The sequence below is a fragment of the Eschrichtius robustus genome, chromosome 13 (assembly GCF_028021215.1).
Source record: "Eschrichtius robustus isolate mEscRob2 chromosome 13, mEscRob2.pri, whole genome shotgun sequence".
NCBI lineage: Eukaryota > Metazoa > Chordata > Mammalia > Artiodactyla > Eschrichtiidae > Eschrichtius > Eschrichtius robustus.
This window is the reverse complement of record NC_090836.1, coordinates 57,572,440-57,590,888: the sequence shown is the minus strand read 5'-3', so window position 1 is coordinate 57,590,888 and position 18,449 is coordinate 57,572,440. Positions and strand designations below refer to the sequence as shown.

At 36.1% G+C, this 18,449-nt stretch overlaps 1 protein-coding gene across 4 annotated transcripts in view; it reads right to left on the bottom strand.

The window, feature by feature from the left end:
- The window catches only part of RAP1B (RAP1B, member of RAS oncogene family), a 47,423-nt gene that overhangs the window by 14,539 nt on the left and 14,435 nt on the right, over nucleotides 1–18,449 (bottom strand). The window lies entirely within an intron of this gene.

Here is an 18,449-nt window from a genome sequence, read left to right as displayed (position 1 = left end):
ATGGTGACTTTGACAACTGCAACATAACAACAGGACTTACGGCCAACTTTTACAATGTCAAAATTAATACTTTAAGAGGAATTATAAATATAGAAAAATTATGAGACAAAAATAACATTCAATAATCAACTTCTCTAATTGGTATTCTGAAGCCTCAAAATAAAATGACTAAGATTGTCTCTCTTTACTCCCCTGCTCAAACCTTTGGAAACCTACCCTCCCCGAATCATTGTCTCCTTATACTATGCACAATACCCTTCTATTCCATCTGCTCCTTACCCATACCTCTGAAATGAACTACCTTTCCTGAGGGTTTCTCAGCAAAGGAAAAATTATACTATACAACAGCCTCTCTAAATTGCTGGAGTAGAAGTCAGAGCTATAGAAACTGAATTTAAAGACTGGTCTAGAATTTAGTTGGGAGTTATGTTTAAAGATTTTTCTAAATCTCAGGTAGACTGACAGAAATTTGTTGCAGAATCCCAACTTACTTAGTAATTACTTAATTTCATCATAGAGGAAAAAGGTTAAAAGCAGCAGGATAGTAAAGACCAGATTCAAACAGCCCAGCCTGTTAAAAAAAAATTGGCCTTGAGAGAACAAGAACCTATTTAGGAAATACACTATTTAAGGGGTAGATTGGTCAACATTTAATATTGTAAACAAAATGAACACTACTTGATAGGAAACAAAATAAAAATTGACTTCAGGAAATTTTAAAGGGAGACATGTCCCTTCTTTCTGTAAATGGGCTCAGACCTGAATAGGAAACTGAAAATGGAAAATTAGAAAATCTGCAATAGTTGAGCATTTTCAGAGATCCTCACAAAGTAAACAAGCTAGAAAGAAAAATTAAACCAAAAGGTCTTTGTTTTCTAAGAAATGGGGGCCTATGGGTGAGGAAACTTGTGCATACTGACTATAAAAAGTAAACATTTATGGGAACTGCATTTCTTTTTTTTTTTTTTAAACATCTTTATTGAAGTATAATTGCCTTACAATGGTGTGTTAGCTTCTGCTTTATAACAATGTTAATCAGTTATACATATACAATATGTTCCCATATCTCTTCCCTCTTGCATCTCCCTCCCTCCCACCCTCCCCATCCCACCCCTCTAGGTGGTCACAAAGCACTGAGCTGATCTCCCTGTGCTATGCGGCTGCTTCCCACTAGCTATCTATTTTACATTTGGTAGTGTATATATGTCCATGACACTCTCTCACCCTGTCACATCTCACCCCACCCCCTCCCCATATCCTCAAGTCCATTCTCTAGTAGGTCTGTGTCTTTATTCCCGTCTTGCCACTAGGTTCTTCATGGCCTTTTTTTTTTTTTTCCTTAGATTCCGTATATATGTGTTAGCATACTGTATTTGTTTTTCTCTTTCTTACTTCACTCTGTATGACAGACTCTTAACTCCATCCACCTCATTACAAATACCTCCATTTCATTTCTTTTTATGGCTGAGTAATATTCCATTGTATATATGTGCCACATCTTCTTTATCCATTCATCTGTCGATGGACATTTAGGTTGCTTCCATGTCCTGGCTATTGTAAATAGAGCTGCAATGAACATTTTGGTACATGACTCTTTTTGAACTATGGTTTTCTCAGGGTATATGCCCAGTAGTGGGATTGCTGGGTCGTATGGTAGTTCTATTTGTAGTTTTTTAAGGAACCTCCATACTGTTCTCCATAGTGGCTGTATCAATTTACATTCCCACCAACAGTGCAAGAGTGTTCCCTTTCCTCCACACCCTCTCCAGCATTTATTGTTTGTAGATTTTTTGATGATGGCCATTCTGACCGGTGTGAGATGATATCTCATTGTAGTTTTGATTTGCATTTCTCTAATGATTAATGATGTTGAGCATTCTTTCATGTGTCTGTTGGCAATCTGTATATCTTCTTTGGAGAAATGTCTATTTAGGTCTTCTGCCCATTTTTGGATTGGGTTGTTCGTTTTTTTGTTATTGAGCTGCATGAGCTGCTTGTAAATCTTGGAGATTAATCCTTTGTCAGTTGCTTCATTTGCAAATATTTTCTCCCATTCTGATGGTTGTCTTTTGGTCTTGTTTATGGTTTCCTTTGCTGTGCAAAAGCTTTTAAGTTTCATTAGGTCCCATTTGTTTATTTGTGTTCTTATTTCCATTTCTCTGGGAGCTGGGTCAAAAAGAATCTTGCTGTGATGTATGTCATAGAGTGTTCTGCCTATGAGGAACTGCATTTCTTAATGCAATGCCTGGGGTCCTACTTCCCAGTTGCTTCATTTATCCATAAATGAGTATTACTTGTTGCTAGAATGAGTCAGGTTCATCCATATTATTGCTTCTATCAGTAATTTGTTCCTTCTATCTCTTATTATTGATAAAAAGCAGATCCACTGTATGGATATAGATAACATTTTCTTTATCCATTCACCTGCTCATGGACATTTGGTTTGTTTCCAGCTTGTGGATATTATAAATAACGCTTATCAATTTGTTTTAATTTTAGTAACTCAACCAAGAATTTTTACTGCAGATCTCTAAGATCACAGAAAATTGAAAACATTTCGAATTTTGAAGTAGGAAATACGAAAGTCATCAATAGACTTTCAAATTTAAAAACATAGTGACAAAACACATCTAACTTACCAATAAGCAGCTTTCTAACAAGGAACACTGATAAGTAAGAACCACAAATGAACAGTCATTCTCTTTCATTAATTTTTTGGCCAATATTTCCTTATATGGACAAACAACCAAAATATTTTTATTTAAATCCTAATAAATACCAATACTACGGATATTATTTTCCTTAAAAAAAAAAAAAAAAGTCTAGCAGTATGAAAGCCAAGATTTGAACTAATACCTGTTTTTCAAATCTGTGCCTTCTACTACACCAGCTTTGAAAAACTGTTTACATATTCTAAGCCTGGGATAAAAAGTGGATTTCATTATGAATGCCAACTCTGATTGGCTGGCAATGACCATTACTTCTGTTTTTAAAATTTCATGCACAATTTTAAGATGGGTAGAGTTATATCAGAATTTCAAAGGGATTTGTGATAACTGCTGTTTGAGACATTGAGAACAATTGTTCTCTTTCACTGAACTCCAAAAGAGGGACAACTCTGACAGCATAGCATAGTGGTTCACAGCACCTAAGTTTTAAATCCTCGTTCTGTATAACCTTGGGCAAGTCATGAAACCTTTCAGAGCTTCACTTTCCTTACAGGGAAAATGGAGACAGTAATGCCTACATGGTAAAGTTGTGAGATGGATACACAAGAGCATAAACTCCACAAAAACAACAATTTTTGTCTGTTTTATAACATCCCCGAACCTCAAACAGTGACTGACATATAGTATTTGCTCAACTAATTCGAGAATGAAATATAGTGATTTCTCTCAAGACCACGTACACATAGTAATAATCAATAAAAGATAGCTTTTAAAATAATTATAACAGCAATGGTCTGGGCTACTGCTCAGTACAGTGTAGAACTGATGTTCCCTCAGTTGAGAATCACTGCTCTCCCCTTTTACCTACTAGCTTAATAACATTAAGAATGCAGGAGGAGGGCTGCTATCCAGCTTTTGTCTAATTTAGAAAGTTTCCTCTAGTTAGGCAAAGAGATACAACGCATAGCCTAAAACTATTTTCCAATCATATGTGGGTTTCTATCCTTAATTTAGTCCTCCTGTCACTACAACCAGTTTGGAACATGTTAAAATCAACTGAACTATATTATAATTCTTTAGCTATACTTACTATTTAAGTATCATCTAAGAGGCACTTTTAGAATACATTTTAACATCTATGAAACTTGAATGTAACTTATAGCAAACTCCCGTGTCAATACAAAAAGCTAATTATATATCAGTATTTTGAATCATTTTAAAATGTAGTTTAGGGAGAAAGACTGGGAAATTACTCTCCTGTAAGTCTTTAAAAAACATTACTATGCAAAAATCCTTTACTATTGGTGTTTTCCCTGACCCTTAATATTAATTACATGAGTCAATATACTTTATTGTACTTCAAGTTATGCAGACTGTAATTCTGACGACCTGGGAAGAATTTCAGTATTACTACTTTAGGAGTAGTGAGAAAATCTTGAGCTTGTAATGTAAAATGAATTTTAATTCCTTGAACTTTATTTATGTAAATATATGGTGGTGGATTGTCTTTCTTCTTTTGCTTATGTTTTTTCTGACAGTTTTATTACCAATAAACAGTAAAATTTTAAAATACACAAATGAAAATTAAAACTGAAAGGTGAAAGAGGAATTGTGGAGTTGTCTTGTAATTACTCCATTTTAATTGTAACTTAAAAATATTGGTAACTATTGGTATTTAAAAAAAGGGGGGGACTGGATGAAGGCAGTCAAAAGGTATAAACTTCCAGTTATAAGTGCATACTAGGGATGTAATGTACATGATACATATAACACTGCTTATGTTATACAAAAGTTGCTAATAGAGTAATAAATCTTAGGAGTTCTCATTACAAGGGAAATATTATTTTCTATTTCTTTAATTTTGTATCTATACGAGATGATAGATGTTCACTAACTTATTGTGGTATCATTTCATGATGTAACTAAGTCAATTCATTATGCTGTACACGTTAAGCTTATACAGCGCTTGTACGTCAATTTTATCTCAATAAAACCACGAAAACAAAGTGGCCATTAGAAAATCAAAAATGCCAAGTTTAGCCTGTCAATCAACTCACAATGAATTATAATTATAAAATACTGACGTTGGCAAAAAAAGGATTTTTCAGATAAATAACATGCTGATTGTGACGTATGTTTAAAGAAAACAGACAAGCTTAAAAGAAGAACCAATTAAAATTCTTTCAATTCTATTTTTAAACCTTAATAACTAGTATGCCTCTTCTCAAAAAGGGCTAAGAGTTGACTATTAAACATTACAAAATTAAACTTATTATTTTAAGTGCTTTATAGAAAAAGAAATACTCTATACAACGTAAATATTGACATTTTAAACATTTTCCTCTCTTATGTCGAAGCAGTATTTGTCTTTTTTATTAATTATCATGCTAAAAAATCTAGAAAGAAAAGATAAATAGGGTAGCAAAGGATTTAAGTTCTAAGTACTTGGATTGTATTCTGAGAAGCCTGCTGATCTGTTGTGTCTTCTTGTACATAAGTAGGAAATAAGGATTAAGACACACAAAGAGATACAAAGTATCTTAGAAATTATTAGAAGTATATTAGAAATTACTGACAGATGGTAACCAGACATCATGGTGATCATCTCCTAACTTTCATAATGTATATAAACGTTGAATCACTTGAAACTAATATAACATTGTGAGTTACACTTCAGTAAAAAAAATTAACAGAGTTTTGACTATTATGTATTATTGCAGTGGACTGCCATTTAAAGAGATGGGAAGAACAATTAAAACTATTTTATAATCAACAGAAAAACTGACCCTGAAAGAGACTTTAACAACCTTCAAGTTAAGGGCAACACCATCAAAAAGTGTTAGATGAAGATGTCAGCAATGGTGGATATCTCGGCTAAACATTTTGCCAAGAATTATGGTGCTATTGGTCAACTGTAAAACATTCTAGTTTGATTTCCATTGTAGGCGATGGGATTTGATTTTGTTGGTTTATATACGCTCCCTTTTATGGCATTTCTTGTACGTAATGGCATTTATCCAAAAAATCTGAATGCAGGTTTGGAAGTTATCTGTAATGAATTATAAATTAACAATAACCTGTTTATATGTTAATCTGAAATTCCAGAATTATTTGAATCAAGCTTTAATCTATGAACTCACCAATTATATTAACTCATTAGTTAATGAGGGAATCTCAAATCCCCATTTTTTTGGGGGTGGCTAAACAGGCAAGAACATAGAATACGTGCAAAATGAATTTATCAATAGTGCCATTTCTCATTTATACTTCTTCATCAGCGAGAAAGTGCATATATACAAGTAGACATTTATCCAGTTATAAATATGAAGCATGATTCACACAGCTTCTCCAACCATCTAACATTCCAGATGAAGAAAATCAATTAAATTTGTAAAGAACTATCAAAACACGGAAAATTCCACTATGGTTACAACTGGAAGCATTTTCTACACTAATTTTTCAAATGTGTGAATATTTCTGCTACTTATCTTTGAATAAAAAAATTTGGGGGGTAATTTTTGGTATTATATGTCATTTGCATTTAAAGATTCCTTATTTTAGTTACTTATATAGATCCCCTAAAATCTGTATGACTACAACCAACTCCTGGATGAATCGAAGTAAGTGATACATTAGAGACTTATCTTTGCTTTCATTGGTTCTTTTTATCAGTTTAAGCAAGTGTTTAATTCTAGTCTCAGAGAAAATCATAGCAAAGACATGTAATGACAAGAAAATAAAACCCCTAGGGTTCCTTCTCAAGTCAAGTTTCAGTGGCTGCTTTGTAATTGCTTGAAATGAAAGTTGAGAAAAGACGACACAATCATATTCTACATAAAGTTCAGTTAAGTTTATCTAAGATAATATTTCATCAATCAGAAATGACTGGCATTTTTACAAAAATACAAAACAATAATGGATGCTATAAAGATTCTGAGCAGAAAATTCTGAAGACATTTATGAGTCAAAGAAAATAAAAATTCAGTAAAGTTTTAGTCTAAATGTATTCACTATATAAAAGTACGTATCAAAAAGCAAACAACTGATTCAATTATCTACCATTCTATATTGCATATTTTTCATTAACAAGACCTAGGGCACACCCAAGTTCAGATATTACTGTCCCCAATTAAAAACTATAAGAGTAAATCTAAATATCATCGGGGGAATTTTAAAAAGCATTACAAAATGATAAACAGATGTACTAAAAAAACCTCTTGGCTATTTACTTCATGTTGACATTTACTGAAGACCTACTCTGAACCCAGAATTGTGCTAGAACCTCAGGATTAAAAAAGAAAATCTAAGACATGACACCTTCTAATCAAGATTACTGTATTATACCATTCAATATTCAACATTCATATGTGAGTGCCTTCTGTATGTTAGGCTCTGTTCCAGGCAAAGGGAATAAAGCAGTGAATAAAAGACACTGCCCCAGTAATTTACTGCCCCGGGGGGGAAACAAATAAAATCAATATAAAATATGTTAATTTGACAAGCACTATGGAGAAAAACGTATAAAACAAGTTAAGGGAGATAGTGTGGGAATGGAGAGATTATATAGCTCAGTACCCAGTCATTTCAACAAATTGATATTAAATCCTATTTTTAACAAAACACTCTACCATTAGGCTTTGTTCTGTTCAGTATTTTTAAATCAATATTTTTGGTGGGGTAATGTTCCAACTAATTTGTGGCTGAAGTTAAATTCTGATTTGGGAGAGTCACAGAGATTTGTCTAGGATCCACGAGAGAGCTCATGGCTTCAATGCCCCTTCTTCTTTTGCTAATAGGGGTATAAATGGGATTTCTGGAGGAATCTAAACATTAGCTGGTCTCATGAGGTACCATTATTCAACATGTACACAATGCCCCTCGGTGATTTCCTTTGCCAGCTCTGGACAGGAGGATATTCATGATTCCCCCCATTGTGTAGAAAGAATAACACATAGATCAGGATAGAATAGAATGCTCCTGACTCACAAATACTCAGGATGCAGTCCTTAGGAGGGTAGTGTCAAGGAAACATCTTTGAAGTATTCCTCGCACTATCTCAGCCCACAGTGATCATTCCTCTTTCTGACAGGCTGCACCAAATACTTTAGGACTTAATTATACACTATCTTGTCTTCTAAGAGGAGAAAAAAAGCTGTAGAAAGCAACATTATCTTGTTATTTAAGAGGCTTGGCTCTATTTTAGAAGTTAAATAATTTGAGATAAATAACTTTATTCTCAATTTCCAGGTTCCTTTGTCTGTAAAATGAGAAAATAAGGGAAAGTGAAGTATTGAGCAGAGGTGCCTTACTCAGCCCGGTAGGCATGTAAATGCCTCAAGCAGCAAGGTGTTAATATTAGGGGATGGTGTGGATTGCAGCCAAATAGAGTGAATGCTTATACAGCTAAAGTCTTTCAAATTCTAAAAACTGTGAATATTGTGAAAACCAACAAATCTATTTGAGTTACGGAGATTTGGACACCAGTTTTTTACTTCTGGACTGGATGAACTCTAAGGTCCCTTTCAATTCCAAAATGTATTGTTACATCAAGTTTTGAAGAATTATACACAGATATAATTTTTGAAGTATCCTAATGTTATATTCCCTCTTCTTAATATAAAAAACGATACACAGTTGACCCTCGAACAACATGGGTTTGAACCATGTGGGATCCACTTATACATGAATTTTTAAAAATAAATACGTGCTACACAATTGGAGGTTGGTTGACTCCTTGGATGCTCAGGGCTGACTGTAAAGTTATACCTGAATTTTCGACTGCATGTGGATCGGTCCACCTAACCCTCGTGTTGTTCAAGGGTCAACTGTAAAATTCTATGTTTGTAATAAAATTTAATGATAATGTAACTATTCTTTTCCTAACTTCATAATGCAGGTTTAATATTATATAGACATTTTAGAATTATCATCTTTCAAATATAATATAGATAAAACTAAATAAAAAGACTGGAAACAATAAGGACGATCTCCCTACTCATAGGCTGTCCTATGGGAAAATCCGTCAACAACTACTGGGCATTCAACCAAGGCAAGATAAAACGCCTTCTACATTTTCTTCTTCCTTCTGGCATGCTAGTCCAAGATGCTTTGTGCAGTTAAGCTTTCTTTCAAAGTAATTTAAGATTAGGGCATGGGCATGAGATTCTCCCTCAGGAAATATACTTCTCTTCAACTATCACCCCAAATGAAGAGATTGGTTGTATAGGGGATTATACATATTGATTATGGGGATTAAGACTGGGAAGTAAAATATAAAAAGTAAAAAGTGGTTGTAAAGGAAAAGTCTATATACAAAATATGCAAAAAATGTGGAGTGGGGACCAAATGTCACAAGGCTGACCCATAAAACACTGAATAATAGATTCTAATTAAAGACTGCTTTAATTCTATCCAGGACAAAATATAATACACCATCAAACCAAAGGAATTAAGGAAACTTTGGTTATATTAATCCAGTAACAAAATTTGTATCCACAAGGTTACCTTGAAAATGCTTGAAATCAAGATTATCTTGAAAAGCAAATACAATGATTCTTTTTTTTTTAAATGATGGACCTATGTTTCAACAACACAAAGCAATCCTATATTTTAAGCAAAACAAATAATCAACTGATATTTTTAGAGACGTTCCTTAACCAAGTGTGGCTAATTCATTATCAATAAATAAAGAAGCCATTTGGCTAAGTTTAAGGACCAAACTTAGTTTTTCCTTATACCATAAAAGTAAAAATTATACTACCTTTGTAGTCCAGGGTGGTAAAACATGGATTCTAGAAATAAGAAGACCTAGAACTGGCCACCTATGCAATTTACAAGTGACCTGTCACTTATTTCTAGGCTTGTGTTTTTATGTGTAAAATATGGACAATGATAATACCAATTTCACAGAGTTGATGGGCAGATTAAATAAGAACATATATTATCTATAAAAGCCTTAAGTGTTAGTCATTACCATCATCAACTAGATGCAGAGTGGCCATTATTTATTTATTTTGGTGTTCCCTACTTGGTCTAGAAATGTTTGTTGAATAAAAGAATGACTATCTAAAGACTAATAATTCATTTCCAGCAAAGGAAAGAACTACTTAGATTTTTAAAAGACCACTAACAAGTTACTTTTTTAGGTAAATTGCCATTTAAGTTCATCAGTTATTGACAGATGTCATGAATTCCAATGGAATTCTTGACATTAAAAAAAAATGAGGGGGGCTTCCCTGGTGGCGCAGTGGTTGAGAATCTGCCTGCTAATGCAGGGGACACGGGTTCGAGCCCTGGTCTGGGAAGATCCCACATGCCGCGGAGCAACTGGGCCCGTGAGCCACAATTACTGAGCCTGCGCGTCTGGAGCCCGTGCTCCGCAACAAGAGAGGCCACGATAGTGAGAGGCCCGCGCACTGCGATGAAGAGTGGCCCCTGCTTGCCGCAACTAGAGAAAGCTCTCGCACAGAAACGAAGACCCAACGCAGCCAAAAATAAATAAATAAATAAAATTAAAAAAAATTAAAAAAAAAAAAAATGAGGGGGACTTCACTCGAGGCACAGTGGTTAAGAATCCGCCTGCTAATGCAGGGGACACGGGTTTGAGCCCTGGTCCAGGAAGATCCCACATGCTGCAGAGCAACTAAGCCCGTGTGCCACCACTGCTGAGCCTGCGCTCCAGAGCCCGCGAGCCACAACTACTGAGCCCCCGAGCCACCACTACCAAAGTCCACGCGCCTAGAGCCCGTGCTCTGCAACAAGAGAAGCCACCACAATGAGAAGCCCGCGCTCTGCAACAAAGAGTAGCCCCCGTTAGCCACAACTAGAGAAAGCCTGAGTGTAGCAACGAAGACCCGATGCAGACACAAATAATAAAATAAATAAATAAATAATAATAAAAAAGAGAAGACTTAAAAAAAAAAAAAAATGAGGGGACTTCCCTGGAGTTCCAGTGGTTAAGACTCCACACTTCCACTGCAGGGGGCATGGGTTTGATCCCTGGTTGGGGAACGAAGATCCCGCATGCAGTGCAACTTGGCCAAAAAAATAAATAAAGAAAAAAAGAAAAGGAAAAGAGAGGAGGGGAGGAGAAGAAAGAATATATGAGATGCTTTGGGCATATAAAAAAAATTTCTTTTTTAATGTTAGTTTCTTATATTTGCCCTGTAGGAATTGTAATTTCAGTAGAAAAGAAAATGCTCTGGGCTTCCCTGGTGGTGCAGTGGTTGGGAGTCTGCCTGCCAGTGCGGGGGGACACGGGTTCGAGCCCTGGTCCGGGAGGATCCCACATGACGCGGAGCAGCTGAAGCCCGGGGCCTACAGCCCGTGCTCCGCAACAGGAGAGGCCACCGCGATGAGAGGCCTGCGTATCGCAATCAAAGAGTGGCCCCCGCTCGCCGCAGCTAGGGAGAGCCCGTGCGCAGCAACGAAGACCCAAAGCAGCCAGGAATTTAAAAAAAAAAAAAAAAAAAAAAAAGGCTCTACAGCAGGAATAGTATTAAAACCAACAACTTTTGGGTTCCAGAGACACCTACTCTCAACCCCATAATCCGACTTATTCTTTATTATTATTTTTAATCTAACTTATTCTTTAAATCAGTCTCATTAATAAATGTAAAAAATAGATAATAAGAATCAATACTTAAAAAAAGTGATCAGCGACATTTCATAATTCCTTTCCATTAAAATTCTCTAAATAGCTACAAATTAAGATTCTCCCAAAACATTGGTAACTCTAGCAATTTTCCTATCCTCAAGTTGTTTAGCTACGACCCCCCTTTCATCCCCCCCAGTTTGAAATTCTGTGATCTTAAATTATAAATAAAGGGCTAAGTAAAAACACTTAACTACTGGTTCCTGAAGTCAAGTGACACTACTTCTCCCACTGAACACTTTCTGAGGAGATGATCCTTGATTTCTCCTTTCCGCCTCCAACTCCCGAAGTAGTATTTTAGCAGCTAAAGAGGATTACTGTGCTCTCTTCTCACTCCTAAATAAAATTAACTAATTCAAATGTTAAAAGAAACTGGACTAATCTTTTGGACACAATGACAGTGTTCAAAACTTCTGAGCAGATTAAAAAATTATTTTTTGGAGGAAAAATTAAGAGGTCCAAACATTACCTCACACCCTCTTTTAAAAATGTTTCCAATCTTACTAATTTAAATTCTGCCAAGAAAGGTCTTCTCTGTGAACTAGATTTCTAAATCTAGTTGAGCATAGAATTTGTAGACTGTCAAACTGTTTTACAGCATTTTCTCTATTCTGACCATATTTATAACACCTCATGGAGGAAAAAAATTCTTCCTTTGCCCTTTTCATGGACTAATATTGCCAGTAAATGAAGCTTATTCCAACATATACTATGACATGCAATTTAAAGTCATGTTTCCAGTTTTATTATTGGACTTTTCACTGTAGTTACCTTTCAAAGTTCAGTACTTGATCACACCTCTGAGAGAATATATTAACTACAGTATAAAAATTTATCAGTAATCTGACAACTGCAGAAGAACCATATAAAGAAATCTTAATAGATTTCTCTGTCAACAATACATGAGCAAGGTAGTTAAGTGACAAAAAAATGGAGATCCCAAAAATGTTTCAAAATCAGGCAAGAAGAAATAATGGGGGCTCAAGATCACCATATTAGTTTCTACCAGATCCCTGCAAACAGGGTGGATTTGGAGGGATCTGACAGATTCCTCTCCCCTGCTCCCCAGCTCTTTGGACATGTCCTAAAAATTAACCTGTCAGTTTTTCTCCTCTTGTCAGATCTAGCTGTAAATTCTATAGGCATACATAATAACTCAAAATCTGCTGTATCTTCTGAACTGAATTTAGGTAACCCAAGTATGGACATTAACTTTATTGTTTGCTATATATCTTAGAATCTGATACACACACACACACACACACACTCACTCACACGGAGGCCTTAGTTAACTGTATTTTAAATTGAAAAAACAAACAAACAAATGGTAAAATAGGAAAATATAACAACAGTTAAGAGCACAGGACTTCCCTGGTGGCGCAGTGGTTAAGAATCCACCTGCCAACGCAGGGGACACGGGTTCGAGCCCTGGTCTGGGAAGATCCCACATGCCACAGAGCAACTACGCCCGTGTGCCACAACTACTGAGCCCACATGCCACAACTACTGAAGCCCGCGCGCCTAGAGCCCATGCTCCTCAACGAGAAGCCACCACAATGAGAAGCCTGCGCAGTGCAATGAAGAGTAGCCCCCGCTCGCTGCAACTAGAGAAAGCCAGCACGCAGCAACAAAGACCCAACGCAGCCAAAAATAAATACATTAAAAAGAAAAAAAGAGCATAGTCTTTAGATCTGATTTCCTGGATCAGAATGCCGGTTCTAACACATATTAGCTTAGTGACCTTGGTCATGTTATTTTAACCTCTCTGTGCCTCATTTCCTCATTTGAAAATGGGAAAAAACAGTACTTCTTAAAATTAAAAAAATTTCAAATAAAATAAATTATTCCATGCAAAATGCTTAACACAATGAGTAACACATAATAAGCAGTCAGTAAATGGTACTTGAAAATTTTTTTTATCCTATCTAGCTGTCTACAGTGCTTAAAACTTGAAGCACCTAAAAGACTTCAAAAGCATACTATACTATACTATACTACAGAAAACTGTATACCCTGAGTTGTCATTTGTCTCTCTTCTCCACCCCATTACCAAGTCTGATACATTCTACCCTGAAATCAATTCCATTCTCTCCACTCCATTACCTCATAAGAGCTCTCATTTTTCATGTGGAAAAAAGGGGGATACAGGATGCAAATATGAAGGGAAAATGTTAATTTATTATACACTTGAATATCCATGAACAGATTAGAGATGTTAGTTTTAACTGTGAAGACAAAGAGGTAGGGCATTCCAGAAATTTGAGAAAAAAACAAATATGACAGCTATATTTCAGTGGCTTTTACATCCCAGAAGATGCTTTGTAAGTATGGAACTTTAAAATGTTTATAGTGTTTGTACTGTGTTAGCTCGCAATCAAGACAAGTTTACACAACAAAATGCTATGGGTGCAGAGAAGAGAACTGTCTGCCTGTAAGGATATATCAGGCAAGGTTTCACTAAGTGGATATTTAAGCCAGACCAGTGGATATTTTAAGGGAATAGGGAGGTTCACTGAGAGGTAAGGGCATTCCGGGAAAAAGGACTAGCATGAGAGAATTCATTACATCATGAGTGCATGGGGAAGGGGGTTAGGTACAAGAGGAAGGGGAGCCTTGACCTGCATTCTATAAGAAACTGAGAAACAAAGTTTGCAAGTTGGGAAATGATATGAACATATCTGTGTTTTAGAAAGAATACAGAAGCAGAGTATTAGTTTCCTGAACTCTGGGAATTCAGTAGGAGTTTACCACAGGTAAGAGATGGTGACCTAAGTCAGGGTAGTGGCAGAAGGAATAAAGAGAAAGGATAGTTGAGAAATTTCTAAGTCAGAATCAAGAGAACATGGGGACAGACAACACTGGGTGAGGAAAAGAAGATGAGATGCAGCATGATCAAACAGATGGATAGTGACACCATTAAACCAGATAGGGAACCTAAGAGGAACACACTTGGTTTAGTAGGTATCTTTTATCTTTTGGAATAGTTCTCAAAGACAGTGGAGGAAAAACTGACAATAGTATGGACACGGCAGTAGCATCTTTTATTCTTAAAGCGATTAGAAAGAAGATGCTCAATGCCTGTGTTCAAAAGGCTTCAGGTACAGAACGGACACTGATTTGTTTAGGAAGATTATAAATGCACCATGTGTAATTTGTTTCACTCAATATTTCTGGTGTATTAATTTGAAATATACAATTTATTTAGACGATTACAAATCTCAATTTAAGGTTTTATAATTTTAGTTGTAAGCTTTTATCAAATGAACTTTGATGGAGTCTTTTGCCAGTTTATGAGAAAAAGAAACATGAACAGAAAAAATGAGCACTGTACAAAACCAAAAATCTTTCTAGGCTTAATGAGCTTCTCAGTGTAAAATATTCAGTGACTAGCTTGTATTGTATGTACAATAAACCATAACATATAAAAATCACTTGGCTAGACTGTGTCTTTGGACTTGGTCCTTGGTCCTTTTCCGCTTTATCTTAAGCCTTCTGTAAACAGGGCAGAAGTAAGCACCTTACATCCTATTTCTGATTTCTCTAGGAGTAAGTAGGTACTACGGCTATGGTGACACCACTGCCAGTGTTTACTCAACATTCTTTTAAGGTCTAGTCTAAAAATAAAACGTATCTATTAAAAATCAACAAAAACTACTACAAGCAAAGAAATGCAGATTTCCTCCTTCTCTTGTGAAAAGGACACCATTCTTTTTCGACTTCAATCTAAATGTTCCCATTTTCTTGTGTTCTCAAGTCTTTTCATAACCCAAATCTGACCTTTACATTTCTATACAGGAATATAATGTTGGATACATTTGCTTTAAAGGCTCAAGTAATTTTTCTACAACAATGTGGTCCACGATATAAGCTGGCAAGTCTCACAAGGTGGCAAAAAGAACCATAAAAAGCTAAAATAACAAAAGGACTCTATTCACATTCTTAAAACAAGAAAAATAATGAGGGTTTCCCTGGTGGCGCACTGGTTGAGAATCTGCCTGCCAATGCAGGGGACACGGGTTCGAGCCCTGGTCTGGGAAGATCCCACATGCCGCGGAGCAACTAGGCCCGTGAGCCACAACTACTGAGCCTGCGCGTCTGGAGCCTGTGCTCCGCAACAAGAGAGGCCACGACAGTGAGAGGCCCGCACACCGCAATGAAGAGTGGCCCCCACTCGCCGCAACTAGAGAAAGCCCTCGCACAGAAATGAAGACCCAACACAGCCATAAATAAATTAATTAATTAACTTAAAAAAAGAAAAAAAAAAAGAAAAATAATGAAAGGATAACAACCAAGCAAACCATCCCAGAAGAGCCTATTTTAGCCAACAGATTAATCAAATTAAGGACATCTTTTTGGTATAAGTATCAATATTTTTAATGGCTGCTTTTCATCAATACTACCAGGCACAGTGCATGTCTCAGAATAGTTTATGTCCCACAATGGCTCAACTGCAGACCAAATTTGTAAGGATTTTTAGTAGCCACTTTAAGTTATATACCTGCTATTAGAGAGATCTCAGCCATGGTGTTCTCTGATTTACGTAACACAAACACGTACAAAAGCTAACTGCAGCACAGGAATGACTAGGCACACACTACCCTAGATGTTTCCTTACAAACACCGTCTCTGTTAATCTGTGATCAAAGCTTAAACCGCGTTAAGAGGAAAATTTCAAGCTGCCTAGGACTTTGCTATATCTAATAAAGTACATTTAAATAAAGCATTAATCATCTGACAGATGATACAATTTTTAATTAAGAAATTTAGTAGCACCACCTTCTGATAAGGACACCATGATGTCACACACAAATATATTCCTAATTAATCAAATGCACTTTTGTATTTTCATTTGAATATTAAAGAACGTCTATCCAAAATAAATAATATTCAGAAACTTAAGAAATAAAAGCCCAAGTGTCCCACCACCCCTCTGCCACTAAGCCAACTGTCTAGTTACCAGGCATTTATTAAACTGTGCTAACACAGTGATAAGCAAAAAAGATAGCCACATCAAAGTGAAATCAGGGTGACCAACAGTCCTGATTTTAGCATTCAGTCTTATGTCCCAAGAAATCCTCAGTCCTGAGAAAAACAAGGTGGCTGGTCGTCTTTTGTGGAATACATATTGATAGGAATTTGCTTCCTCTCATGTTTCATAATTTTAATGATGTGGAACTGTGAAGGCTTAGAAAACATCTTGCAGGGACTTCCCTGGTGGTGCAGCAGTTAAGACTCCACGCTCCCAGTGTGGGGGGCCTGGGGTTCGATCCCTGCCCAGGGAACTAGATCCCACATGCATGCCGCAACTAAGAGTTCACATGCCACACCTAAGGAGCCCGCCTGCCACAACTAAGGAGCCAGCGAGCCTCAACTAAGGAGCCTGCCTGCCTCAACTAAGACCCAGCACAACCAAATAAATAAATAATCTTCCCAGCAATCAATTAAAAAAAAAAAAAAAGAAAACATCTTGCAAATGTACTACAAGCTTATCTTTTTTCACAACGTGATCATACTCTTCTCTGAAATAAAACATGGACATTAAAAACCAAACTGTGTACATCACTTAGTATAAGAGCAAAGTTTGAGTGTGTATGGTAACAAACAATATTTGTATAGCCTTTACAATTTACAATGTATTTTGACACAACTTTTCTCATTTGGATAAAAATCCAAGGAATCTGTCATGAAGGAACACCGTCCCTTGCTTAATTAGAAAAGTATAGCTTTCATAGTATTAGTATCTGAATATGCATTAAATACAAGTGATCACAAGGGTTACAAAGATGAACAAAACATACTTGCTCTCAAGAAGCTTACAATTTTGTAAGAAAGGTGAGACAAAAATCATGGAAAATATCATGAGAAAAACAAAAATACTATGGAAATTCAGAAAAAGGTCAGGAACAGATTTATGAAGAAGATGGCAAATGACTAAAAGTTACAGCATGAAAGAAAACATACCAGGGAAAAGAGAAGTGAGAGTAAAGGCACAGAAGGCAGCGAAATATAGGAATATGATTAGACTACAATAGAAAGCATGGTCTGAGTGGACCTCAAGGTACAAAGGGACAGGAAAAAAAAAATAGCAAGAGAGTCTACAGTTAAGATAATGAAGATCTCTGAGTATTAGGCAAGAGATTTGACTCATTTTGTAATCAACAGTACTGGATATTTTGAAGAAAAACATACCAATATTGAGAAAAACTAAAGCTACTTTTTAAATAAAAGGAGTTCTAACAGAAATCTGGACAATACATCTAGAAAAGTTAAGCATTTTTATTAAATATGATTAATATGTGGCCTACTTTTAAAATGCATGGATTGATTTGCAAGAAAAACCTATAACAAAATGAAAACCAAAATTAAGAGGTCAGAAACAATATGCTGCATAGAGGAAAGAAGTTGCAAGAGACTGGCAGAAGATAGTTAAGACAACTGGTAATTTGTTTTATCCCACAACGCCATATGAACACTAAGTACCTACTATGTGCAGGCAGTACAGATACTAGATCCACACATCTTAAGCCCCCCCCTTTTAATAACAGGACGTTAACTTTGATACCACAGCATCTGATATCTAAAGCATACTGAGATTACTTTTACTTAACACCACTACCACAGAACATGGCACTTAGGGTATTTGCCTAAGATCTCACTTGTACTGACAAATGAGGCAGATGTATGGGCCAGGCCATATTTTTCCTCAAAAAGCTGCTTTGGATATGCCTAAAGCATAAAAAATACTCCGTTAAGGCTTAAATATTTCATGGCCAGAGATCTATGTACAATGTTAATTGCTGCATAACCAACACTTAACACAGTGCCTGGAATACAGAAGGCAATTATTTGTTGAATGAATCAAAACCAGTTTCTTGCCCTAGAGCAGGGGTTGGCTAATTCCAGCCCACAGGCTAAACTTCACCATGTCTGTTTTTTGTAAATAATGTTTTGTTGGAACACAGCCATACAACTGCATACTGTCTATGGTTACTCCTACGAACACAGCAGAGTTGAGTGGTTGTGACAGAGAATACGTGGTCCACAAAGCCTAAAATATTTATTAACTGGCCCTTTACAGAAAGTTTGCTGATATGCCCTGGAAGAGATAAGGATAGATCTTGTCCATT